This window comes from Amblyomma mixtum, chromosome 9 (assembly GCF_055824585.1).
Source record: "Amblyomma mixtum isolate Tamu chromosome 9, ASM5582458v1, whole genome shotgun sequence".
Taxonomy (NCBI): domain Eukaryota; kingdom Metazoa; phylum Arthropoda; class Arachnida; order Ixodida; family Ixodidae; genus Amblyomma; species Amblyomma mixtum.
The window spans coordinates 49158660-49185924 of record NC_143020.1 but is presented as its reverse complement, the minus strand read 5'-3'; the positions used below and the strand labels follow the sequence as shown (position 1 = coordinate 49185924).

The window sequence follows — 27265 nt, the reverse complement described above, 5'->3', positions numbered from 1 at the left end:
AACAGCGCACAGTGAAGGAGGACTCAAGGAAAGAAACGACGAGACACACGAGCGCCGAGTTGTCGTTTCTTTAGCCTTGCGTCCTCGTCCATTCTGCGCCGTTAAATCCTGTCATGCTAAGTACACCACCGCTAGAAAACGAGCAGTCAGTGAGTCTGGGTGATCCAAGGAAGCGGTACACTGAGCGAGGCAAATAAAAACGTATGAATAGAACATGCTTACGCATTCAACCCGCCTACAGTCGGATACAACTTAAGAAGGCAGCGGCTTTTCCCCGTCAAAGGACCCCTTCCAGCCAATGGCGTCGGCCAATTCTCATGACCATGCTAATGTCACAAAGCAGGGAGTGGTAGATAAAAGGTGGTAGTCCCCTCCCTCCGTAGTCAGGGATAGACTCACCCCCCTCTCCACTGTGGCACCGCTCCCTGCATTGTCACCCTACCAGGGTCATGAGAATTGGCCGACGCCATTGGATGGAAGGGGGTCTTAAGACAGGGAAAAGCCGCTGGTTTCTTAAGTTGTATCCGACTGTAGCGAGCATAGTCTCGAGAGGTTTTGGAAGGCCCGCAGGAGCATTCGCTGTGCCGGGCACACTCCGCTACACGTTCTGCTGCGTCCATTTGGGAACGGGAGGGAGAGGGTGCTTCAGAGAGGGCTCCACGGTCGACGACTGTCGCCGCCATTTGGATGTGAGACAGAGGTGGGGAGGCCAAGGGCGCCGACGACAGAGTGCAGCCTCCCGGGGGCGGCTGCTACTGCTGCTTGGCCAACGCGCGAGGCGCATCCCGCCGTGCGTCTCCTGCCTCTCTCTGTGTCTCGTTTCGGCGCGGCTCATTACGCGACTGTGCTCTGGGGCAGCTCATGCATCGCAGGCACGCGCGTGCTGCTGTGTCTCTCTCTTGTTATACTTGGATACAAGTCAAGAAAAAAAAATCCTCGTTAAAGGACCCCTTTCCAGCCGATTCTGAAACCTGCTCTAGCCTGATGCAACTCAAGAACGAAGCGGCTTTTCCCTGTCAAGGGACCCGCTTTCACCAATGGCGTCGGCCGATTCTGATGACCCTCCTAGCGTGACAATGCAGGGAGTGGCAGATGAAAGGGAATGGTCCCTTTCTTGCACTGTCACGCCACTCCCTGCATTGCCGCACTAGGAGGGTCATGAGAACCGGCCGAAGCCATTGCCTGGAAGCGGGTCGTTTGACAAGGAAAAGCCCCTTCGTTCTTGAGTTGTATCCAAATATAGCGTGGCAATGCAGGGAGTGGCAGGAGGAAGGGGATAGGCCCCTCCCTGGATTGTAAGGGATAGTCCTTTCTGTGGATTGTCATGGCACTCTGTGCATTGTCACGCTGCTCAGGCTTGCAGGGTCATGAGAATCGGCTGACGCCATTGGCTGGAAGGGGATCCTTTAACGAGGAAAGCCGCTTTTTTTTTCTTGATTTGGGCCTGACTTTATACTTGGCAATTAATAGGCCCAGGCCAATGCATTGTGGCGAAGTCACCCCAATGTTCATTTTCTTCCACTTTCTGTCCTTTCATCTTCCTTCCTGAGTCGGAAAATGAGGCACAGTTGGTCCCAACTTTCCTAGTCGAAAAATGAGCAGAGTCTGTCCCAAAATACAATTTCTGTCGTTTTGTCGTAATGACAGATTTTTTTTTGTGCTATTGCGAAGTCTCCTGTCGTAACAACAGAACCGGCTCTGTCGTTACGGCAAGGACTGCGCGATGCTCCGGAAAATTCTGTTGCTAATACTACAAATTCTGTTGTTACTGCAAGGTCAGATCCCAAAATACCACATGTAAACCTGTTGTGACGGAAGATATTTTCTGTTCTCTTTTTTAACCGGGGGATTTTTGAGGTGGGGAGTGGCGGGCCAGGGACAGGCTCCTCTGGCCGACATCCCCACCCTCCTTAGAATTTTCCTCATCTTTCTTCCTTTGTCTATGGGACATGCTGCTACTACGATGCACGTCCTTGCCAATATGTGTACCATTCCTTCAGCGCAACGCCTCGGTGATTTCGTTTTCAAATGTTTGCTAACAAAAGCAGCATCTGGTATAGGAAAAATCTGGGAGCTCTTCTTTTTTATTACGAATGCCGCGCGGACATCTCCTTGGCGTCGCCGAATGCTACTTGCATTGAGCTTACGATAAGAATCTGGGGCGATTAAACGATTCCAAGGTCGCGGGTTCGATCCCTGCCGCGGCAGCCGTATTTCGGTGGAGGCGAAATGCAAAAAGAATCGTGTGCTGTGTGATATGTTAGCGCACATTAGAGAACACCAAGTGGTCCAAGTTAATCCGGAGCCTTCCGCTATGGCGTCCCCTATAGCCTGTGTGTTGCTTAGGGACGTTAAACCCAACAATTTACAATTTAGAAAATAAAAACTATATATCAGTGTTGCATTGCACATAATTTATTTTTCGCGGAAAGCATTCAGCGGCACACAGACCACGTTGAATAGCGGAGACGACTTTTCGTAAGCCTCGCGGTCAGACCGAAATGAGCAGAAAGGCGATACTACTTCTCTGCACGACCACCGAGGCTGGCTGGGCGACATTGGCCCAGGAGACTCGTTGGGAGGCGGAAACGTAACACCGTGTATACCGTGTTACCGAGCCTTGAGCGGAAATCTTCGCGCAGTATCTGTACGGGCCCTCCCTGCTCGATTTCTTCCTCGGTACGGGGCGTATCGAGCCACTCACTCGGTTCTTGTATTTGGCTGGCGCTGTCCGCGTCATCGATCCGTGACCCAAAAGCGGTACGCCGATATTGGCCCACGTAAACACGGAGCGGAGCGCCTGGAGCGGGAGGAGAGGGGGGGGAGCAGGAAAGCGGAAATGGGGAAAGAAGGAGCTAGCCGCTGGTCAATCGTTCCGCGCGTCAATCTTCGTTTCGCACTTAGAGCGAGGCACGGCTTTATCGGTCTCCGCCGAGCTGCGCTCGATGGCATTGAGCGAGTCGGTTTTGTCAGTGACCTAGTTAAAAGGATGATTCTCTCATCGTCCTTTCTTCTTCGCACGGGCGCTTTCATTGATATGCTTTCTGGGATACCCCATTGGGGCCTCAGCTTCCTGTGTAGATGTATAGGGTTGAACGGGAGTTCTGGTTGTCTCGAAGTAGGGGTTGTTCTTTCAGGCAAAAAAAAAATTAAAAAAATTGGTAAATTGGTTTTGAGGAAAGGAAATGGCGCAGTATCTGTCTCACATATCTCGGCGGACACCGGAACCGCGCCGTAAGGGAAGGGAGGAAGGTAAGAGTGAAAGAAGAAAGAGAGAAAGAGGTGCCGTAGTGGAGGGCTCTGGAATAATTTCGACCACCTGGGGATCTTTAACGTGCATTGACATCGCACAGCACGCGGGCGCCTCCTGCGTTTCGCCTCCATCGAAACGCGGCCGCCGCGGTCGGGTTCGAGCCCGGCTACTCCGGCTCGGTAGACGAGCGCCTTATCACTGAGCCACCGCGGCGGGTCGTCTTTCAGGCTCACTTCGCAACAGTCAGGCCTTGTTCCTTTTATAGGAGGAGGGTACGAAGAAAGGGAAGGCGGAGTGACCGTCTCTCTTTGGACGTGCAACAGGAGAGGGAGAGGAATGAAGGTGAATAGGGGTAGCAAGAAAGGTGTAGATCTGCGTGCCGCTTTTCGTAAGTGTGTAGGGCCGTGTCTTGATCAGGTACCTCTCGCTCACAGTTTTGTCCCGTTTCTAATCGTCCAACCTGTCGAGTAGCGTCGTCGCCTTTCGTTCCCGTAGGCAGCCGTTTTGATCCTGTCGACTGCGCCACTTAAACTTGACTGAGAGGAGTGTGCCTTAAAGGTGCACTGAAGAGGAATCTGAACTTGTCTTTTTGCCGCGGGAACTCGATCTACACGTTCCTAGCATTCTTAGAAACTGCGACTTATTGCCCTGTATGGCCGATTTCCCAAATTAAATCGAATTAACGGCCGGCTCCCGCCCTTTTTTTTGAATGCTGCCTCGTACGGTGGGCGGAGTCGACCAACGCGTGGAGTGTCTTTCACCCAGTCCCGTGGCGGCTTGCCGCTCTGCCATCGGCGGAGTAATACGTAGTAGTCCGTAGTAGCAAATAGTCCGCGTGTATTTTAATTTCTGCGGGCTTATTTTGCGGCTATATTATCTGCGAATGAAACTATTTATTTATGGAAACCTAAAAAACAAAATAAAGCGAAAGCAAAGCCTCCACGGAGCTGGCTGAAAGGAACTTCACGCGTTGGTCGACTCCGCCCATCGTACGAGGCAGAATTCAAAAAAAAAAAAGGGCGGGAGCCGGACGTTAATTCGATTTAATTAGGGAAATCGGCCATACAGGGCAATAAGTTGCAGTTTCTAAATGCTAGGAACGTGTAGATCGAGTTCCCACGGCAAAAAGACAAGTTCAGAATCCTCTTCAGTGCACCTTTAAGGAAAGGCAGGAAAGTGAATAAGAGTAGAAAGAAGAAAGGGCAGATCTGCATTCCGCTATTCAGAAGTTTGTAGGGTCGTACCTCTTGCTCGTAGTTTTATCCCGTTTGTAATTGTCCGATCCATCGAGTAGCGTCGGGACCCTCCGTTTTCGCAGGCAGCCATTTTGATCCTGTCGACTGAGGTTAGAAACGAAAGTTTCCTCGAGTAGCGTCGGTTTACGCGAGGAAGCGCTTCGATCTTCTCGATTGCGCGTTTCTAAAAGTGATGAGAACTAAAAATAAGCAAAAAATCCTAATGCGTAGGGATCTTCCTACTTCGCTCACAGTCATTTTACGTGATGCCTGGAAAACGGTGCCTTTTGGGGAGTACGGTAGTGGCGGCTTTTGCGGAGGCTGCTTTGTGTTCGTTGTGGTGTGGGCGGTCGTCAATTTAAAAGCTCTAACAGGCGGTTTCGCTGCCGGTCATGTTTCGCGGGGTAAAATGAAATCTGATATATGTGCCCGGATACGCGCTTCGAAATGGGGATTTCGCCGCGCTGTCGACGCCGAACAATCCTGCATCGCTTGTCACCCATAGTTTCTGCCTGTTTGTTTCATCCGCGGTCCGAAATAAATTATACGCGCTTCGTTCCTGGCGTTGGAAGTCAAGTAAAGAGAATGGGATAGGAGAGGGTAAACGGAGCGATTTGTTTTAGCGCCTCTCTGCTGTGTTTTATTCTCGCAGCGATAGCTATCTTAAGTCACTTCTTGCGGGGTAAATAGCGTCGCGTATTAGTATGTCGTAGCTCAAAACACTCGCGCTGACGTGGTGCTCGAAAGAAACGTAAACCAGGGACCGCAATAGGTAACGATTCGTCTCGTTTTCATTTCATTCGTTCCTCTGCCATTGGTCGCTGCTCCCGGTGACATAGCTTCTGGGCGATGACGTCACGCTGACCGTAGGAGAAATAGGACAAACTTGCATAAATGTGCCACACGCTGATGGACCCCGCCGCGGTGGCTCAGTGGATATGGCACTCGGCTGCTGGCCCGAAAGACGCGGATTCGATCCCGTCTGCGGCGGCTGAATTTTGATGGAGGCGAAATTCTAGAGGCCCGTGTACTGTGCGATGTAAGTGCACGACAAGAGGGCTCACCAGCTACAAGGCAACTCAGATTTGAACTTTTTCTGTCGATAGATGGCAGCACCTGAGTACCCCAAAAAGGAGGGAAGTTCTATTGCCCCTCCAGGTGTGTAAACTCAGCAAACTACACCGCGACACGAAAGTATTCGTTCTTCCGCGTACAAAAAGTAGAGCCCAGAACTTTCTGTAGGTATGCGGCCAAGGTTCCGGGGACCGAAGCACAAAAAAGTTAACCCCTCTCAAGCCATTGAGCACAGAAGGATGTGGGGGTCATACAATGGACCACTTCCCAGTAACCCACCGGTATAGCGTTTCCGGTTCGGGTTGCCTAAGCTTCCTTGAGTCTTTTCTGCAAAAATTCTTTTACAATGGTAGGGTGGGGTTGAATGGTAGGCAAAACAGCGCTGATGGACGGGACGGAAGAAGGCGAGACACACACATGCGCTGATGGGTTACTGGTTTCGCCTGAGCAGACAGGTGTGGTCGGTTAAAATGGCGGAAGAGAGGCTTGGTGCATCCCCAGGACATTACCCGGAAAAGGTTCCATTGTGTTGAACACCTATGTAGTCAGTCTCTAAATAAAAGGAAAGAAAGGAGCTTCTAGCATAAGGCCTTATGACTGGTTTTCTTCCCATTCCCGCGTAGCCTTCCTTACTAGCTACAGAAGCATGTCCTCGGTTGTAGTGACAGCCTGTAGCTTACTTTGCCTAGTCTCGTATGAGCCTTCCTAGCGCCGAACACCCATCTTCCGCTTTTCAGCACCAACAAGGCACCAAGCAAATCAAAGTTGGGTGAAACTTAAAAGGACGATAAGTGCGGTTTGCAAAAGCACCGAGAGCGTCCTGTAGCTATGCATGGTGACTGAACGCAAACTTTGGCATTGCATAAGCGAGTTCTTGCTTAGCTCTGTTTTCATGAACCAATAACGTCAGGTTGAGTCGGGGGTCGGGCTGAGCGAAGTCAACCCAACTCGACCAACGCGTGTTTACATGAACTTGATTTTAGCTAGTCGAGACCGGTTCATCAGCAGCGACACCAAGCGTCGAGCACCACATTGCGAGCGAGCAGTGGTAGCATCCGAGGCACACCAACGCTGCTTCCGCGGTGCGACGGCGCAAGTGAAAAACAAGTTTGCATTTATCCTCTCCCCTCCGTTTTTTCGGCTCGACAGCGTTTACAAGCACATCGGGGCAGGGTGGAGTTGTCAACCTACCCCTTGCGGCGGGGTTTACTAGTCCCGACCCCTTGACTCAACGCTTTCACATGAACCCAGTAACCGGTTTTTGACCTGATAACTCGACTCACGTGTGGTTTGGTGTGAACAATGCCTTACTGTGTGTGCTTCGGGGGAGGGAGTGAAGTGCTTTTGGGTGTGGCCTCGCATCCCGTTTCCTTTTTCCCACCACAAGCTCGAGAAAAATAGAAAAGCAGAAATCCTTTCGAAATGCAGCCCAAGCAAGAAAAAAAGGAAAGAAAGAAATCAAGTTTGTCCAGGTTCTAAGAAAAAAGTGTGCGCACTAACGCAGACAAGCAAGAAGTTGGTGGTAGAGTGTAGTAGCGACAAAATAATTTGTCACCAGGTGGAGCCACGTCGCACTAGTAAAATTTTAGCGCGAAATTCAAATCCCCGCAGAGAATACATACACAACTTTCAGAGCCTGTAAAACGCAAACACTAGGTTCGATATAGATATAAATTGCGGCTTAACAATCAAGAAAGAGAAAGGGAGGAAATGTTGCGGACAAAATTTTGATATTTGGCTTAGTTTTTTCCCGAGATGACATGAAAGTTCGACATATCTAAAATCACGATTTTTCTGGAACTTTGCGACTAATTAGTAAAAAAATAAAACTTAAACAATAAAATCTGCCCGCAACATTTCCTCTATTCACTAAAGAAGAAAACGCTGCCACAAATCTCATGAAAACCGAGCCATGTTTAGACACGGTATAGGTTCTGAAAGTTCCCATGCATTTCCTACGGGCACTGCCACTGGTGGTCGAAATTTCCGAAGCCCTTCACTACGGCGTCCCTCACAGCCTGAGTCGCTTTGGGAAGTTAAACCCCAATAAACCAAACCACACGCTGTTGGTTTACTGGTGGACCGGCAAGGACTATTTAAGGAGCACGGCAGGTTTTGACACCACGCCTGCCAAGCTTTATCGGCGCTAATCCCTTTTCCGAAAAGAAACTGCGGCGATTCGGTGCAGCGTACGGGTCTTGTAACGTGGACTGGATAAGGTGGCAGCTGGGTGGGTAGCGGCGGCGGCGCCATGATTAGACCGGCTGTGCCTGTGATTGATGGTTTGCTGCTTCTCCGCATGTTGTTTGCTTCGTCGCGATCGACATCACGATCAAATGAAAGCGAAATTAATCGTTACGCCATACCCATAAAGAACACGAACGCTGACGAGCGAAGACTATAGAGATTGTGCCACTCTTGCATATGTTTGAAGCGTGCATGGGAGCGATCATTAATTGCCACACCCATCGGAGCTGGGATGTGGGGTGCAGTGCAACTGTTAAGGCCGAGTCACACTGCGGAAACAGTCGGCCAACCCGTCCGACAAAACAGTGCTTTCGTCCGGTTGGCGATCCTGTCGCACCTCGTGAAAACGAACAGTAGCCGCGTTTACATGAATGCGACAGCAGCGCATCGCATTTCCTAGCGTATCCCGTGGAGCCGATGCGCTACTGTTTGCACGTACAGCATCAAGTCCGGTGGGACAGTGACCCTTCGCCCATTGCACGCGGCAGAGGGGTCCAGTGACCCCGATCTTGAGCCGAGTCTATGTTATCCGGCGGGGGGTTATTGTATAGGCACGACAAGAAGGAGGAGGGACACCTCCAAACCTGTTTCCATTCACCGCTGAAGTCGACTTGTCATTCTAGATCTACCCCCATCTGGCGCATTGATGCGATGCGCTTTCCTAGCGCATTATCACCGTTTACATGAATACGATGCACTAAAAAGTTGATGCGATGCGCTGCTGTCGCATTCATGTAAACGCGGCTAGTGGGTGAACGTGTCGCTGTCTCCCGCCAGCCTGTGTTGGCCTCATGTGCGCCACTTGTTCAGAAACACTCTGTCACACCAGAAAAAAAACCACTTCAATCGCGTTCCCCGGCGCTTCTCTGCTCTTGCTCGCGCGCTTCCCTCCGTGCGTGCGCACAGCCGCGGAAACTGGGGACACCTTGCGCAGCCGTATCTACTGGCGGTTTTGCAGAATATCGGACGAACTATGACCGTGCGCGGCGGCTGAGGTGCAGCCTTGCTCGATTCTGACTCAGACGGCGAGCCGCCACCGCAGAGAAACCGCGCTGGATGGTCGACTAGCTGCGAAGGGCAGCTGAGCGTTTTCGAAAATTTCATGCGTCTACTTCTACGCATTTTGTATTTTGCGCCACTGTTCCACAATGCATTATCAACCCGGCCGGTCACTACAAATCACGCCACAATCTCGGCAGATTCATCGAGTTTGTTCCACGCTGTCAGAGTACTAAAAAAAAGGTATAATCATACTAATCATTCCTGCAATCAAATGGGAACCGAGTAAAGTTATTCTGATTGCTATCTCAAAGAAAAAAATGCAGCACTGCTTTCTTGTTCATCTCAAGTTCAAAAGTAGCAGGACAGGCAACTTGCGCTCACCTGTGAAATACGGTCCCACCTAGCGATCTCTTGAAGCACAGATTCCTTCAGATCACACCGTTGATGTTTTGGGTCTGTTATATCCCATGGAAAGCGCCTCTCTTCAGTCATGGCGATCAGGTCACTTTCCTGGCAGCACGAGTACGACGGCGGCATGTTCACGCGAGCAACTGGCACACTCGTATGCCGGCTCCTGCTCGGGTGGTTCTCGCGCACAAACCCGTCAAGAAACTTCTGGAGCTTGCGGCCGAGGCAGTCCCTTGAAAAAGACATTCCTTTTGCTTCCCTACAGAGCCGCGTTCGTCAGAAGTGTACGCTTGCTCACAAGAATGCGACGGGGATCGAACGTGCTTCTCCACGGCGGCCGCATCCGCCAGCCGACGGTAGCCACGGCAGCCTTCCCGTCTGTATGCACCCGCCTGCAAGACGCCGTACCGCAGCAGAAAGCATTACCACGAAAGGAAACGCTTTTTTTTTTTTTGCACTTTGCAAACGACGTTTCCAAGCACGAAAGGCACAAAAGCGGTGAATCACCGCAAAGTGCGTGGTTTGGTTGCTGTGGTGTCTTCGTGAAATTCACCTGGGCCAACCTGGTCCACGGAGGCTGTTTGTTTATTGTTCCGGTTCCCGGAATCTGTCATACCGAGGCAACACCCAAGCAACCTGTCTCGTTTCCCTGCCGTTCGTGCAGTGTGACAGGAAGTTGTGGGACGAGTTGGTTAGGCGACTTGTTGACGGCTCGCTTGCGCACGTGCTTGGTTCATGTCGTTGTTACACGGACTTTATCGCTGTACTGCCTACTGGGGTGGGCGCACTAATCGGAAGGTGTTTTTATTTTTTTTACTGCGTAAGCTGTAAGCCTTTATAAAAATGGACTCTTGCCGAAAGCAATACTGCTCGAGGTTTCCGCTTTTGGCCGTCGTCCCGGAGAATCCACCATTGACATTTAGCATGACCTATGTGTGACGTCATGCCAGGTGTGGAAAAGCGCCCCCCCCCCCCCCCCCCCCCCAACTCGGCTCGTGGCGATCGTCCCAGCGAATCCTCCACGCGCCGCTGCCGTGGGGGAGGCGCTCGCTCTACGTGACGGCTTCAGTGGAACCAGGGCGCAGCCAGGCAATCTTGCTTTCGCAATCCACTAGGCTTAACCATGCTAAGCCTCTGCCAATTTTATTTTGTTTATTCATACTCTATATCCCTGCCTTTCCTATCTCTTTGTATCTATCTTTCACAGTCTATAGAGTGTCTGTAGACAAAACTACTAAAAGTGTGTGGCCGCAAATCTGTAGATTGTCTCTGGACTGTCTAAGCATTTGTATTGCCTATAGACTATTCTCTAGGATTTGACTATACACAGTTTATACTCTTTGTAGACAGAAGACTGTGGATAGTCTATAGACTGTGTAAAAAAAATGATAAGGGAAGTAGCTCTAATCACAGTTTTACGGCGTCGTTGCCGTCCACACCGATAGCAGATACCACTCGCTCATTAGTTCCATGTTGTACAGACCACTCGACACGCTGATAGGTCACCACACAGTGACGTTACGCATGATGTGTTTACAACGCGCCATGGCGGCACGGAGATCGCACCCCCTTCCTCACGTTCAGGTGTTTCCGCCACCTCCATCTAACTATAAACCCACGGGCCAACTAACGCCGAATATTTGTGCTGTAGACTCGAAACCATCCTGACCTCTCCGTGTCTACGTCATCAGCGCGCGTGTTTGGGGTCCGACGGGCAAAACATGCGTCGTACTGAGGACGCTGTAATCGGGAGAAGAAAGGCTGCGACGTGTATGGAGGCGTATCTAATCGGGATATGAGCGGCGGCGGGGGAGCGCTCGTCACATGCAAAACCGGTTCAGAAGCGGAAGTGGGCGATTTTGCCCATCCGCCCACGCCCCTTTGACGTCACTCTGTTCGCACGAGGGAGAGGTCTCTGTCTTGCGATAGTTTGTATTTACCGACGCTTCTCTTTTCACATCGTTTTTTTTCTCATATTGGGAGACACGGACTATACCATGCACGCATGCGAAAAAAAAAGAAAACTTGCTGGTGAAGAAGCGGAAAAATTTCGCACACCAATCGTCCTCTACCTCTGACCAGAAAAGTGACTATAGTCGGATACATGTCAAGAAAAAAGTGGCTTCTTCCCGTCAGAGAATCCCCTTCCAGCCAATCGCATATCGGCCGATACTCACGAACCCGCTGTGGTCGGATACAACTCAAGAACCTAGCGGCTTTTCCCCGTCATAGGGTCCCCATTCCAGCCAGTGGCGTCGGTCGATTCTCGTGACCCTGCTAGCATGACAATGCAGGGAGCCCAGCCACAGTGGAGTGAGGGGTCCGGCCCTGGCCATAGAGTGAAGGGAATATCCCCTTTCATCTACCACTCCCTGCTTTGTCGCACTAGCAGGGTCATGGGGATCGACCGACGCCATTGGCTGGAGGGGGTTCTTTGACAGGGTAGGGAAAAACCACGGTGTGCTTAAGTTGTACCTGACTATAACCCCAGTGGCCTGACAATGCAGTGAGGGAACTATCTATCCGCTTTTATCTGCCACTCAGTGCATTGTCACGGTAGCCGGATCACGAGAATCGGCCGACGCCATTGCCTGGAAGAGGATTCTCTGACGGGGAGAAGCCGCTTTTTTCTTGACTTGTATGCGATTATAGCAACTCAATGGGATAACGTGTACGCTGAGAGCGCATTTTGGCGTAAGCCTCTGCGCGTCCCTCGTGGCTTAAGCCTACCTGAACAACGTTTGCTTTGGCCAGCACGTGAACTTTGGGGTTTTTGGTCACGACAAACTGCACTACGGCGTGACCGCTCACCCTTGTGCTGGAGTCACTGTACTTGCGCGGTTCTTCACGCAGCGGTTGCGCTAAGAGAAGACGAATGTTAGCGCAGCCTGCACTTCAACTTGCGTGTTTATGTTTGTTTCAGGGCAACAATTCATTTGCTTGTACTTATAGCCTTGGAACCTTTATTTTCTAGAACTGCTTGCTCCTGCGACACTAGGTTCCGCGCCCTTAACTTCGAAAATGAAAGGGGTTATCGTTCACTGCCATCCACCGAAACACAGCCAAGCGGCTACGGAGAGGAAACTACACTCCTTTCTCAGAAGCATCCCAATTGAAGAAAAAAATCATCCTAATCCCGGCTTACCAACGCCTGTCCGGTCAGTCACTCTACATACTAAGCTATCCAGGACAGCTATCAACTTGAAGCTGGAGTGCATGATAGTGTAACGCGTTTAGGGACTAATATTTTTGACTAACACTGTTCCGGACTGATGTTGATTGAACCGCGAAGTTTTCTGTGGGAGGTGTACAGCTTTTCTTTGTAGCCGTCTCCCTCGGCTTGGGCGAATGCCGTCTAAGTGCGCGCTTATTTCAAATCTACTTCCACCCCGAGGGATTCCCCTGAACATATTGGTCTTAATTTCCTGTCATGAATGCAGGTTGCTTTTCCTCGTATTTCCTACTCCGCTCCTGTAATAAGACGGCAAAGGTTTCCAGTGTTAGTGAAATAAATGACTCGCGTTTGGTGCAGTGCTGGCGAGGTCTGTAAATGCTTACATGACTTTTCCCTCTTTCTCTCGCAGTGGTGATTGTTGGCCTCTGGTGTTCGTCCTAGGAACTGTACAGAGTTGGTGAGTAGTACAAGTCTTCACTCTACTAGCTGTACTGTACTAGGAACTTAGCGTCCGGTTCAACTTCGCTGCGCGAGCTTTGATTTGATCTCTCTCCATGTACTCTGAAGATCAGCCTGTCGATCAGATCTTATAGAAGAAGAAGAGAAGATCAGATCTTATAGTCGGATACAACTCAAGAAGGCAGCGGCTCTTCCCCGTCGAAGGACCCCCTTCCAGCCAATGGCGTCGGCCTATTCTCACGACCCTGCTAGCGTGACAATGCAGGGAGCGGCCGCGCTGCAATGGATAGGGGGTCTATTCCCGACCATAGAGGGAAGGGAATGTCCCCGTTCGTCTACCACTACCTGCTTTGTCACACTAGCAGGGTCATGAGAGTCGGCCGACGCCTTTGGCTGGAAGGGGTCCCTTTGACGATGTTGCGAAATGTGAGAGGACTCGAATGTTGCGACGGTGAATATTGATGAGACAGTGAAGACACGGAGACGAATTCTTTAGCAAACAAACTAGGAAAACTGTAATTAACTTTACGGACATATACACAAAGGAGTGGTCGGACGGAGCACACAACACAAACGTCTTTCTTTCTTGCCGTCGACGAAGCCACTGTCTTGCCGAGGGGGCCCGGCCGTTCTTTCCTGGCCAGGCCGTTTCGCGCCCAAACCCGCCTCGCAGGCGCCGTCGATGAAACCCGATCCCGGGCCAGCCACCGGCGCTCAAACAGGGAGCGTCCCCGCACTGTCCGGTCCCATTTGGCCCCCCGTCGCGCACACGGGCGTAGGGAAACACACACACACAAAAACGGAAAGGAGGGCACACGGGCGACGAGAAACACAGGCGCGTGTAAATGGCGCCGTTCGGGGAAAACGCAAACTCCCCGTTCCCCAAGAAGAAGAAGAAAAAAAAAAGGAAGACACAACAGACGAGCAAAAGCCGCCGCGTTCTTGAGTTGTATCGGAGTAGAGCAGATTCATGAGAATCGGCTGGAAAGGGCGTTCGTTTGCCAGTCGCGGCCAATTTGGATATTTGCAGGCGCGTTGGATTCTGGCGCTCAAACGAAGTTGATCATACCGTTCGCGTGGTGTGCCTGTCCGTATATCTGGTGTTTCAGGGAAGAATTCGCTTTTCAAAAATAGGCTTTTTGAGGTAAAGATATGGCTTTTGCGGCAGAGTATTACTGGTGTTGACGGACACCACAAAATCGGTGAATTGTCCTAAATAGTAAGCTGGTTAACTAATGTCTAGTAGTTGACCTATAAATTATCACAGCTAGACAACTGGTTGCAATTAGATATTTGTAGCTAGTCTTTAGTAAGAGCCGTATCATTTTTTAGAATTTTGAAAACGCGATTATCCTTGGTGCTGTGGCTCGCAAAAATTCGCGTTTTGCGACTAGTTACGTGCACTGGAAGGGTTGCTTTGCCTGCATGCTTTTGGAAAGCGCATGCATTTTAGCACCATGTAGCCAGGATTTGTTCGGCCACCTCGCCGAGGATAATTGCGTTTTGTAAACTTTTTCGCGTTGCTTAAAAAGTTTTTAAAAATTAAAAAACGGGTACGGTTATTACTAACGATTGGCTACAAGTGTCTAATTTTAGCAAGTCGCGTAACTGTGCTAGTTAAAAAGAAATTTTTTAATAAGAAGATGCACCGGTTTTCTGGTTTCCGCCTACACTGATAATACTAAGTCGCAAAAGCCATATTTTTACCTCAAAAACCCTGTTTTTGAAACTTACTTACAACCTGGCGTACAGTTATAACAAACCTGAAGGGGCCCTGCGATTACTTCGTATGCATTTTATTTCTTTATAAACTGTTTAGTTATAGTTTCGAGTATATTTACTTTTCAAAACACCGGTGCTTCCGTCTTCCAGCCTTGGCAGGATAGTTAGCGGGTCTCTCCATTTCAAGTTCCTTACTACGCCTCACTTGGGGTGTTCGGTATTGGACGAAAACATTCCTTGATCACTGTGTTCAGTTTTTCAGTGCGACTGGTCCTTGTGTTTATGTCTTTTTTTTTTTTTAACTGCGCGGTGCCGAGAGAACGTATGTAGCATCCCGTGCGGCTCTTCCTTTCATTTTACCGCCCATTTTATTTATTCTGGCAGCGACCCAGAAGCAGCACAGAGCAACGCTCATGCTGTCTGCACTTGTCTCACTCAACTATCGCCTTTTCTTCTTTAGTTTTGTTTTTTTTTTCTCTAAATTTTCTTCCTGGCTCTGTTAGCCGAGCTGTTGCTGCGTAATGTTCTCCGAGTCATGTTCTTCGTCGCCAAAGCCGCCAGTCGTGCATAATTTAATCTGCGACAGGTGACGACTGCGCGCACACATGTTATATCCGACAGTGAACTCGCGAAATGAATGGGGTGTTCTCGTTTTGTTTGACCTTTTCCTTCTTTCTCGCCTTTCTGTTTTTCTATCTCCTTTCTTACGCTGCCACTGTTTCCTTTTTCTTGCTTTCTTTCTCCTCTTCGTTTGTTCTTCGCCATCGCGCAGTCCTTTTGTTGCGAGTGTATCTGGAGAAGAAGAAAAAAAGAACAGCATTAACCCTTTTATGAGGCGCGAACTGTATGCGTACCTGACGTGCATACAAATGGCAAAATTGCACTCAGAATGACTCCAGCAGTTGTATAATGTCACGTTCATGCTGTTACGACAGCCGAGTTTGTAGAAAAAAAAGGGGCACGCGTTTTTGCCAATGTCTTGGGGAAAATACCTCTGATGTGGTACACCTTAGTTTTTTTTTTTCAATTTATGAAAGAAACTTGTGTTTGTGTCAAAAATTGGTTCAAGAAGTATTATGAACTTATGAGGCACCTGACTGAAGGAAAATGCTCAAAAGCACGAAGTTTCAAAAGTTTATTTTTTTCGCGCTTCATATAGGCCGCATCTACTGTACGCCCGCGCTTGTAAAGAAACACAACGCCATGGAGGCATATCACTGCAGGATGAAAACACGCTAAATAGTTTGTTAGGTAGTTTGGGAGTAATAAGGGAGTAATTACTCATTGGCATCCACCCGAGCGCAGCCATACGGCTACAGAGGAAAGTTATACAGCTTTACTAACTACCGAGCATCCAACGTCAACGACCTTGAGGAATCCCTGCCAGTACCTCAGGAATACTCGGCCATACTCAACAACTACAAAGGCAGCAGGATGCGGTACCCACCACCGCACAAATCTTTAAACAAAGAAGAGGCTGTCACATGGAGACAACTTCAAACGGGGTCATATCCAAATCTAAACACACTAAGTAAAATTCACCCCACACTTTACGCACACAATTGTCCGTGGTGCCATGAAAAACCTACACTGTATCACATCACATGGGCATGTCAAAAAGTCGACATCGTCCCAGTTATACAAAACCCAAGTGTGGAGCAACGGGAGGGTCTGCTCTCCAGCGACTGCCGCGATGACCAGATCGGTTTGATACGGCGAGCTCAGCTGACGGCAGCATCCAGCGGAGCCCTGGAATAGGGGCAACCGACCGTTGCGGATGGACTCATCTGACCACATAAAAAAAAAGAAACACTTGTGCTAGAGCCAAATAAAGTTATCTATCTATCTACACAGCTTTCTCAGAAACCGTAATTACTGCCTTATTACAGGTGTACTCCTTCTTGAGGGATTTCCATAAACATGTGACTAATAATTTTGTACGATTCAGCACGTGAAAATATGGCACATAGATGTGCCGTTGTTATTTGCCGGCGCTTGAAGGTCGGGCAAGCGTCGGGATGTCGTACATTATATCTATGAAAGCCTTTAACTGTATCGTATTTTGTGTTATCTACCATTGGCACCCTATTTACTCGCCTTGATGGACGCAGTTTTCTTCCAGATGCAATGGCGAGCGAGAATTTTCGGGATGCTAGTTCATTGCGTGGCGATAATTCACCCTGCAGTCGGTGAAAGTGATCTTAAATTGTAATGATTAATGTAAATGAGTGCGTTTGGTAATTTGAGTGGCGTCCTTTATTCGAATCAATGCGGTAGATAGGTCGTTGGACGCGGTCCACCCCCCTTCGAAACGCCTCGCTCCCACGCCCCGCTATTTGTCCGCTCCTGGGTTTTATTTCGTTTCAGTCGAACTTCATATGAACGAATTTGAAGGGTCCCCCGGCCATTCTTTCGTTATAGCCGTGGCTTCCACATAACTGCAGCGTAAAAAATGACGAGCACAAAGGAGGAAACACATACGACACGGACAAACGGAGCAACGTTTGTCCGTGTCGTGGGTGTTTCTTCCTTTGTGCTCGTCATTTTTTACCCTGCAGTTATGTGGAAGCAAAGTAACGAACTGTCGTGTCCGGTCGCTGTGTTGAATGCAGCGAAAGACGCACACGGTACTTTAAGACTTTGTTTATTTAAAGCTGATGAGGGTGTGACCAGCGTCGACCGAGGCAGGAGCCGAACTGGCCGCCCGAAGAAAGGAGGGAGCGGAGAAGCGTCCACGGGAGGGAGTGGCTTCCCAAAACCGGAGGAGGGTGCGGGGGCGCACCGTGGGGGGGCATCTGGTGACAGGGCGCGAAGAGGGGCAAGTGGCCGTTAGGACGGAACACTGCACTGGTAACACACACAGAAAAGCAGTAGGGGGACACAACACGAACTTACCCAAAAGCTCGTTTTACTTAAGCCGTAGCTTCGTTATAGCCCGTGTTGACTGAGCTTCGAAGTGGAGTCGTCATTCCTTCGTTATAGCCACTATTTCGTTATAAAACGTTTCGTTATAGCGAGGTTCTACTGTAGTGCCTTTTCTTTGTTCGGGAGGGGGGGGGGGGGGTGCGTTACGATTTGGCTCGTGTACTTAAGCCGAGCAATGTGCTGTTCTTGGGCAACCACGTGACGGCAGATGGCAGCAGCGTTTTTGCCTGTACAGTTTTCTTTGGCGACTCCCTTTTCAGCGGCGCTGTTCGTTTCCGTGGCGCGGCTTGTCGTGACGTTGATGGAACGCCGGCGCTGAGTCATCGGGCCCAGAAACAAGTGCGCCCATTGTGCCGTGTGCTAGGCCGGTGTCGGTAGAACGAGGCGGCGTAGTGTCAATGCACGCCAGTAGTGATAACGTTCGCGACGATGCTGTCTCGCAATTAGCGGTTGGTTTGCAGTGCTCGTTGCTCGTCGAGAATGTGCGCCAGACCAGCCGGGACGGATCAGAAGTCATGGCGTTCTCGGCAGCATGAATTCTCTCAACGTGTTAAAATCAGCGTGTTAAAAAAAAAAAAAGTTAGAGGGCTCTGCGGTAACCGCATTGCAGTAATGCGAAAGCACTGACGCCTCCTCGCCGCCTCTAATTGCTCCTCTTTGCCTCAATGTTGATTGTGGCGACGTATGAATTTTCAAATTAGATGAATTAAATAAATATTGATTGAACTAATTGTGGTTAATTGTGTCATAATTTCTAATTAAGTTGGTTGGTTGGTTTATGGGGTTTAACGTCCCAAAGCGACTAAGGCTATGAGAGACGCCGTAGTGGAGGGCTCCGGAAATTTCGACCACCTGGGGTTCTTTCACGTGCACTGACATCGCACAGTACACGGGCCTAGAATTTCTCCTCCAAAGAAATTCTAGCCGCCGCGGCCGGGATCGAACCCGCGTCTTTCGGGTCAGCAGCCGAGCACAATAGCCACTGAGCCACCGCGGCGGCTTTCTAATTAAGTGATTTATTTTTCATACTAACGGAAATCATGCAACGTGTACGAACGAGAGCTCAGCGTATTCAAATCAAGAACGGAGCGGATTTTGCCCGACGAAAGACCGTCTTCCAGCCAGTGGCGTCGGCGGATTCTCATGAACCTGCTAGCGTGACAATTCAGGGAGCGGCAACACAATGCAGGGAGGGGGGGGGGGGGGGGCTATCCCTCACAATGGAGGAAGAGGTCTGTGCCCTTTCATCTGCCACTCGCCGTATTGTCACACTAGCAGGTTCATGAGAATCGGCCGACGCCATTAGCTGGAAACGGGGTTCTTTGTCGAGGAACAGCCGCTTCATTCTCGAGTTGTATCAGACTGCAGCTTGGTTGGAGATGTCGTACGTTCCATTCGTGGTAACGTTTGTCGGGACGCGAGGCTCGGAAACGCCCGTGTGACGCGGGCGTGGTGGGAACGAATTGGCAGTCCTCTTCTGCGGCCTGACTTTGTCAGGTACTCTATCCTCTGAAAGAGGGACAGAGAGAAATAAACTGTGGATTTATATGATGTCGAATTGTTCGCAGACGTGAGAACTTCGTCGCCCATCTCGGCTCTATCATATGGCCTAGCCCGTCGGTCTTTGATTTTTCGCGCAGTTAATTTACACGTGCCTTTTTCGCGAACGCTACACGGTCAATGCCCCCCCCCCCCCCCCTTGTTCTCTCCCCGCTGATTCATCTAACTGCGCTGTTATATATATAACACCCTTACTCCCTCCTCTCCCTTTCCACCCACACACGTGGACATGCCTGCATTTGGCCGCGCCTCCCCCTCTTGAGTCAGTACTCTTCAGTACTCACTGAGCCCCTGGTGTGTCGCGCATGAATGGAGCAGGCGGGGCGCGCCGCACCGTGAACGCGCTCCCAATTCCAGGCTTCGTCGCACTGCACTGAATTTCCCGAACCAGGCGTGCACACGAACTTCGAAGAACCGCGCGCAGTAGTCGTAGTACGTTTCGCGGGAAGCGAGCGTCATGGAACCCTATGCAGTGAGTGGATGACGCGCGTCGACTGCGACACGGCTGCGTTCACCCTAAATGGCATAAGCTCCTACAGTGTCTCTGCGGGCTTTCTTTCTTTCTTTCTTTCTTTCTTTCTTTCTTTCTTTCTTTCTTTCTTTCTTTCTTTCTTTCTTTCTTTCTTTCTTTCTTTCTTTCTTTCTTTCTTTCTTTCTTACTTTCTTTCTTTTTCTTTCTTTCTTTCTTTCTTTCTTTCTTTCTTTCTTTCTTTCTGTTTCCTTGAAGCTGCTCTCGTTCTGGGTGTTCCTCTCCCTTCGCGCGCGCGTCATCGCATTCTGCGGGGCCATCTCGGATGTAACTGAATCGGAGTGCTCGGATGGAGAGGATAGGGTCTGCCTGCCACGAATAAGACGGGCCCGCGAGCGCAGAGCGGGCTCCGTCCGCCGCTTGCGTTTCGTGCCTCGATTCATTTTTTTTCTTTGCTTATTTGTTAACCCCGGAATAGGCCGTGGTGATGCTCGCGATATTTCTGTGCTGCCTTTTTTTTTGCTGTTCTTTCCTTCCTCCATTGAGTGAGCGCTTCGTGTTTTTTTTTATTCCGTTCATTACTTGAGCTAGATTCCGTTTGCGATTCGCTTTGCTCCACATGATGGCCCGTTTTGTGTTCGGTATTTTGGTTATGCTCTTTGTTCTTTTTTTTTATTTCTTTTCGTGCCTTAGTAGGTGGGTGGGGGGAGGTAACAGGGGAACGTGGTTCGTCACTTAGTCCGGATTTTTTCCGAGAATGGCTTTTTTTGTACGTCGCTCGTTGTGGTTTTCACCCTGATTTTTGTTTTCATTATTTTTTTTAAACCGTACGCGGGACGTGCTGAAGAATTCCTTGTTCAGATCTCTCTCTCTCTAGCGAGTTCAGTGCTGGTGCTCATTTTCTTCGCCGGAGCAGTATAAAGGATCCTTTTCTATCCTTATTTCCTCGCTCTCGTGAACGGTGCTCCCTTCTCTCGGAGCTCCTCGGGCATGCCGTTGCACGCACGTACTATACTCGCAGCTCGTGACCCTCCCGTTCCATTTTCTCTTTCTAGCGCATTCCTCGCAAAAGAGTCTCCGCTTTCAGCGCATTACTACCGCGCTCTCATTACCATTGCTTTAAGAAGAAAGTAATTAGGGTGGAGATGGGCGGCACGAAAATTGCTTCGTTGAGGTTCTTGTAAAAAGGAAACCCTTGTCCCTGCCTCTTTCCTTCGCCTTCTGTTGTTGCGGAGCCTTTTTCTTTTTTTTGCGTTTTTTTTCTTGCTTTACCATTCGTCGCGAGAAAGCTCGGAGGAGCGCGGGATTTATATGGAGATCCGGGGACCCCTCCGTTTCGTTCGCGGTGCCCTAGGTTCGGGTGCAGTCCGCAATAGCGAGTAGAAGAGAGAAAGGTCGGAAGGAATTCCGAGCAGTCCGCACTATGCTCCGTTTCACACATAGCAGGCAACGCTGCCAAAGCTAGCGCGCCTGTTCGCGCAGGCTGAGTCCGCACGCAAAAATTAGTTCGCCATACAACCAAAGCGAACACAAGCATATTTCGTAGAGACAAATCTTGAGTGCCGTCACTGGCACCTCCTGGACTTCGTTGTACCTCTTGCCATATTATCCTCCTGCGACTCGTCGAGATTTCGAGAAGCAAAAAGTACACGTGGCGGTATGATACGCGGTTGGTAGGGCGAATCGCTTCTACGTAATCCGCGCCCAAAAAGTAGTTCACCCTCCGTGAAAATTATGGCCAGGGAGCCCGAACATTGGGCGCCTCACAGCTTCGACCGTCATTTTCAGTGCTACTACATCGTTTCATACCGCTCTTTCTATTCGTTCAAACAATGACCGGAGTTTCGAGAAGAATACTATATAATTACTGATACGGCTGCATTTCGTAACGCTGTTATTAACTTTATATAAGTATGTGTCTATAACTTTGTTAATTTATTAGCTGCTGTTTTCTTTTGTGCAATGCTGCCTTTTGTTAATTCTGTTATTGATTTTATACCAGTGTGTGCTGTAACTGTATTCAATTTTTCTAGCTGCTGTTTTGTTTTTTGTACTTGCATGTTATTCCCACTCCCCTCTGTAACGCCTAACGGCCCTGAGGGTAAATAAATAAATACGTGGCGGAGTAATATGGTTTCGCGGACGCACTGCTTCGGCAACCTCCGCAGCGTTGCCTGCTGTCTGAAACGGAGTATAGTGAGTAGAAGCGGTGAAATTCAGTACCATGTGCGCCAGAAAAAAAAAAAAAATGTAAGGGAATAAGCTAGGCGTGGGTGGCGGGAATAGGGTGAGGGTGCGCGATGAGAGGAGGAGGAGGAATGGCGGAGTGCCTTCTCCCCCACTTTTAGCGCTAACGGTGGCACGCCCGTCACGATTTTGTGCGATTTGACGCTTCGGATGCATCGCGCATCGGCCGCGATGGAATCGTTCTATTTTTTTAAGCCGAATGCCTTTAATAATGCCTCATCATTGTCGACAGAAGGTTCTCAGCAGAGGTGCCACGCTTTTCGGTTGGTCGAAATGTTTATGACGTCAGAATGCGCGGATTCGCAGTAATGAGGTCACCCACGGTTGCCTGACGCCCCCCTTTGGAGCAGACGGCAACTAATTAAATAGCTGTCGTCCGCTCCAACAGGGGGCGTAAGGCGTCCGTGGGTGACCGCATTACATACCTCATTACTGCGAACAGAGCCATGGGATACAACCGTACTCATCTAAGCAGAGAGAGAGTCGTGCTGAAGAGGCAGTCAAAGTCGGCAATCAAAGTGTATACTTGTAATGGGTAGTCAAAGTGTGCAGTCTAATAAAGCACTAGTACAGCACAAACAGTCTCTTAGTCAATGCCAAACACTGTGCCAGGAAAGGCTCTCGTCTTGCAGCACTTTAGAGTGCCAAAGTGCCCGTGAATTTTTTATTTGCTTTTTTTTTTCTTTTCAGTAGATACTCGCCCGTGTAAGGGGGATGCCCGACGCCCGTGCGAAAAAGCGTTTTGCCATTTAACTGGAGGCGTCTCGAGTCGCGTGCAACGTAGGTGGCAGCGTGCCAGCCTTTATCGGCTCAGGAGGCTAACCACTGTTAGGCATGGCTTAAGGTAGAATTAATTGACCGCAGTGGCAAAGCGTCGAAGGCGAGATGGATAAAAGACTTCGAAGTAATGGGCGCTAATGTGCGGATGGTCGTTTGGGTGTAGCGCTACCAGCGACCAAGGAAAGAGCGGGATAAGATTGACGAAGCGAGCAGTACGGTGTTAATAAAAGTGACACTCTCGCGCACTTGAGCTGGTGATGAGAAAATTCAGGGGGCACTTTGGCTCTCTAAAGTGCTGCAAGGCGAAAGCTTTTCCTTGAGCACTGGTTTGCATTGATTTTGTTATTATTTTTGCTGCTTTTTAATTATTCATTTACTTTGTAAACTTTTTGTTTTTATTTTTTTTCTTAATTTTTGTGTGTTTTCTTTTTAAACTTTTTTGTTGCTTTCTTGAATTTTTCCTTCAGGGAAGGGAGGACTATGGGAGTGGACGAAGATACCGTAGTGATTAGACGCGCCTTTGTTCATTCCAAACCAGCGAGCTGGCATGGCGGAGTGGTTAGCGCGCTCGTCTCGCACTCCGGAGAACGCCGGTTCGATTCCCGAACTCGACCAATTTCCCACTCGGTTTTAATTATTTATCTGGTCTGACTAGAAAGCTTAGTTAGGTTAACTGGTTAATTAAGCAATTAACTAAACTCATTCCCACCTACTTGGAGCATCACTATACCATCCCTCTAATTCGTTGCGTGGTTACTAGCCAAAGTACAGTTGGCCCCGTTTGAAATTCGCGCACTGTGTGACGTCACGACCGTTATGACCAATTGAAAAGTGTGACATTTCTGTCGACAACTCCTGCTTACAACGATGAGGCACTAAAGGCTTCCGCCTTAATACAATGTGTCATTCGAAGGAGCCGGTCGCTTGCCCCCGTGTGTGCCAGGCGACAGCTTGGCGTGTTGTGCGTCACCGCAAACCCCTGCCGGCTCTGTTGGAATAGAAATAGCTCCGGAGGTTTTTCTTTTGTTTTCTCGATGTTTACTAGACTCTCGGACGCCCTCGTCGGGACGGCGCCGCGGTTCGGTTCTTCGCTGGGAGAAAAAGTGTTGTAACCGAAATGTTCGCCGCTCCGTTGGACACGTGACAAGGATCGCGTTGATGTGCCGACGGGAGGCAGGGTGGTAACCGACGCAAAAGCGTCTGCCATGTTCCACTGGATCGCGCGCGCTACATGAAAGCGGACTCGCAGGGGTTGGGACTTGTGAAGTGTGGCAATGTAATCTGCGGCAATGCGAACAAACAGAAAGCTCTTTAGTAAGGGCTTACTAAAGAAAGGATCAGAATTTTAGGCTGGTTTGGTTTACTGGGGTTTAACGTCCCACTGCCACTCAGGCTATGAGGGACGCCGTAGTGGAGGGCTCCGGAAATTTCGACCACCTGGGGTTCTTTCACGTGCACTGACATCGCGCAGTGCACGGGCTTCTAACGTTTCGCCTCCATCGAAATTCAGCCGCCGCGGCCGGGATCGAACCCGCGTCTTTCGGGTCAACAGCCGAGCGCCGTAACCACTGAGCCACCGCGGCGGGGCTAATTAAAGGCTTCAGTAGTCGGATGCACCTCAAGAAAGAAGCGGCTTTTCCCCGTCAAAGGACCCTCTTCCAGCCAATGGCGGCGGCGGATTCTCATGACCCTGGCAGTGCAGGGAGTGGCAGGAGAAAGGGAGTAGTCCACTCCCTGCATTGTCAGACTGGCAGGTTCAGGAGGTCCGGCCGACGCAATTGGCTGGAAGAGGCTCCTTTGACAGGGAAAAGCCGCTTTTTTCTTGAGTTGTATCTGACTATAAATTAGGTAAACAACTTCCTCGCCTCTGGCTTTGCTATCTTCATTTTGTTCTTTATACATTTTTCTTTCGCCGCCGCGTCTACTTCTCTCTGTCATTATTTCTTCTTTTATTTCTCTTCGTTTCTTCCCCTCTGTATTTATTTTATTATTTCAGCTCTCGGCATCCAAGGAAGCCGAGGAAAACTAACCGGATTTTCAGGCGTACTTTTTTCCACTCTGCCGGGGGCCAGCGCGAAAATTAATTTGAATGCGGCACTGGTCTTGGTGGCGCGGCGTCCGTGACTCGTCCGTTAAAGGCCGAACGGATCCCGAAGCGTGCGCGCGCGTAATGGATGGGCCCAACGGCGCAACAACGCCGCTCGCGGCAGTCTTGCTTGAGGCAAAAGGGTTAAAAAGAGACGGGCTGGCCGGCGGAAATTCTCGTTACGTCTCCCACTCTTTTTTTCCGAGGAGTACGTACTACGCTCGCTCGCCACTGCGGACGAGCTGGCGCCCTGAAGGCTGTGGATGGTGTTCGGCGCATGGTTGTCCGCGCAGAGTGGAGGAGCCGTTCATTTGCGGAGTTAATCGAGACCGACGTTCGTTTGGCATTCGTCCGAGCACGGACGCGGCGTGGTTGTACGTCCTGGCTCGTGTACACGGCGCGCGTGTGGTGGGGAATGTGTTGCGAGGTTAACTGGTTTCGGTTCGCTCATCCCCAAGACATCCAAGGAATGGAAACACCTCCCCCGCCTCCATCCCCTGCTTAACAAGTGCCGACGTGTTTAGAAATGATGTTGCTGGTTGCATATTTGCTCAGGACGAACGGGCGGGCTAGTTGGTTACACATCTCAAAATTTCCGAGCGCACGAGAACGAAAACGAAGACTGACAGAAAGGCCACGTATACCACAAAGCGCCGTACTTCAACTGATTTGTTTGCATGCGATGCGCCCGCATTTATACCATGCATCACTGGCACTCGCAGAAAAAGTGCAAACATCAAAACAAACCTCGCGGTGATACGCCTGGCTACTCCTTGCAATTGAGGCCACAAAGATTATTGAAGCTAGTCAAATCTATAAACTCAAAGATAATTGTGTCAGCATTCCTTTGTGCAGTTAAGTACAAAGGAGCGTCAATTCTTAAACATAATGCCCCAGTAACGGCTGTTGCAAAGGTTGCCCTTAAAGGTGTTTACTCGCTCTGGATAATGTTAGTTTTTTTTGTTTATGACGTGGCCTGGTTCTTCGCACGACGGCCTTCACCGCTATCAAGGAGTAGCCAGGCGTATCACCGCGAGGTTTGTTTTGATGTTTGCACTTTTTCTGCGAGTGCCAGTGATGAATTGTATAAATGTGGGCGCATCGCATGCAAACAAATCAGTTGAAGTACGGCGCTTTGTGGTGTGTGTCCTTTCTGTCAGTCTTCGTTTCGTTCTCGTGCGCTCGGAAATCTTGAGATGGTTGTATATTGTAGCGCTGCTAATCTAATTTTGTTCGTGTTGATGATTGCGAATTTTTATGGCCATTGGCTGGAAGGGGGTCCTTTGTCATGCAAAAGCCACTTCGTTCTTGAGTTGTATCAGACTGTAGTAGTTTGATCTAACGGGCCCCGCGGCCATGTGTGAGCTCGTATCAAGCGCTGATTTCAGTGCAGACCTTTTCCGTAGTCCATTTTCGTTGGAATTGTCGGGACTTCCAGTTGATCGCACATGATATGAGAAATACGTGCTGCGATGTGTGTGGGTAAGTGCGGGGTTCGACTCCCGTGGCGACGTGTATGCCCACCTATTTTCGAATGGGTGCTAGCTTTCCCACCATCGCCTGGTGCTCGGTTGGTTTCTCCGGGGGCCGAAATGCTTGGGAAGATAAGTCTGTGACACCACGTCCCTTGTGCAGATGATGAAGGCTATGTCCATGGCTCTCTTTGTAAAATCGTCATCATCATCATGATCCTTATCACATTATTATCATGATTCTTATCACCATGTACTGTGACATGAGGACGAAGGGTATTGAGAGTTTGGAAATTCTTTTCCGGCAAGGTTCGTGTTTGTCTTTGTGTGTGTGTGTGTGTTTTTTTTTTTAGCGATGATGTGATAGGAATGCACTTTTCCAGCTCCTTGGGCATGCCGTTGCACGGAAGTATCTCCTCCAGCGGTACAATTCTGGAAAACGCTGCGCGCTTAGCGCTCTCTTATTTCTTTGGGAACTAAGTGGCGATAAAGGAACAGCGCGCTTCTTGCTATATTTAACCCGGCATAACTATTTCCGTTACACTCCCTCAGTTCTCGGCAGTGCTCTGAATTTCTTACTCTCCGAGTTTATTTGCGGCCGCTGATTTATGTGTTTCGTGCGGCACTGCCTTGCTTTTTTTTTGTTTTTCCTTCATTGCGCCGTCGCTGTTATCCCATCGTTGTTTCTATATCTAGAATATCTCTCTGTTCCGGCTCGTTTCGCACTTTTCGTCTTTAAACGTCTTGGCCGCATTGCAGGGAAACAAAAGTGCTACATTATGGCGTTTAAGTAGCGAAGAAGGAAACGCGAGAACGAGACTCTTTACGCTGATATCCTCGTAGCGTTACCTGGCGGCGTTGTTTGTTGCACGGCCCGGACGGCCGGCACTGGCGTGTGTGCGAGATTTCAGGGCAGGTTCGCCGCGAGCTCCCCGGCGCAGCCGGTTTGGATCGCTTCTGGAAAAAAAGCGGTTCTTTAAAGAGTGCGCGGTGTCGGTTAACTGGTCGCACGTTAATCGGCATCCTGTGCAAGAACGTCTAGAACGTCTAGGTAGACGCTTTTAGTTTGCTTAGCTGCGGCCGCGTGCCGCATGATGGAGCTGGACGTCCATAATTGGTTTGGTTTCTTTTGGTTTATGGGGGTTTAACGT

The 27265-nt window shown here is 49.8% G+C and overlaps 1 protein-coding gene across 2 annotated transcripts in view; it reads left to right on the top strand.

Moving 5' to 3' along the window:
• The window catches only part of LOC149328933 (CUGBP Elav-like family member 2), a 572935-nt gene that overhangs the window by 38289 nt on the left and 507381 nt on the right, over window positions 1–27265 (top strand). For both annotated transcript variants that reach the window (XM_089559969.1, XM_089559968.1), the window contains exon 2: window positions 12804–12851. The gene's annotated coding sequence lies outside the window, so the exon portion shown is untranslated. The remainder of the gene's footprint in view (window positions 1–12803; window positions 12852–27265) is intronic.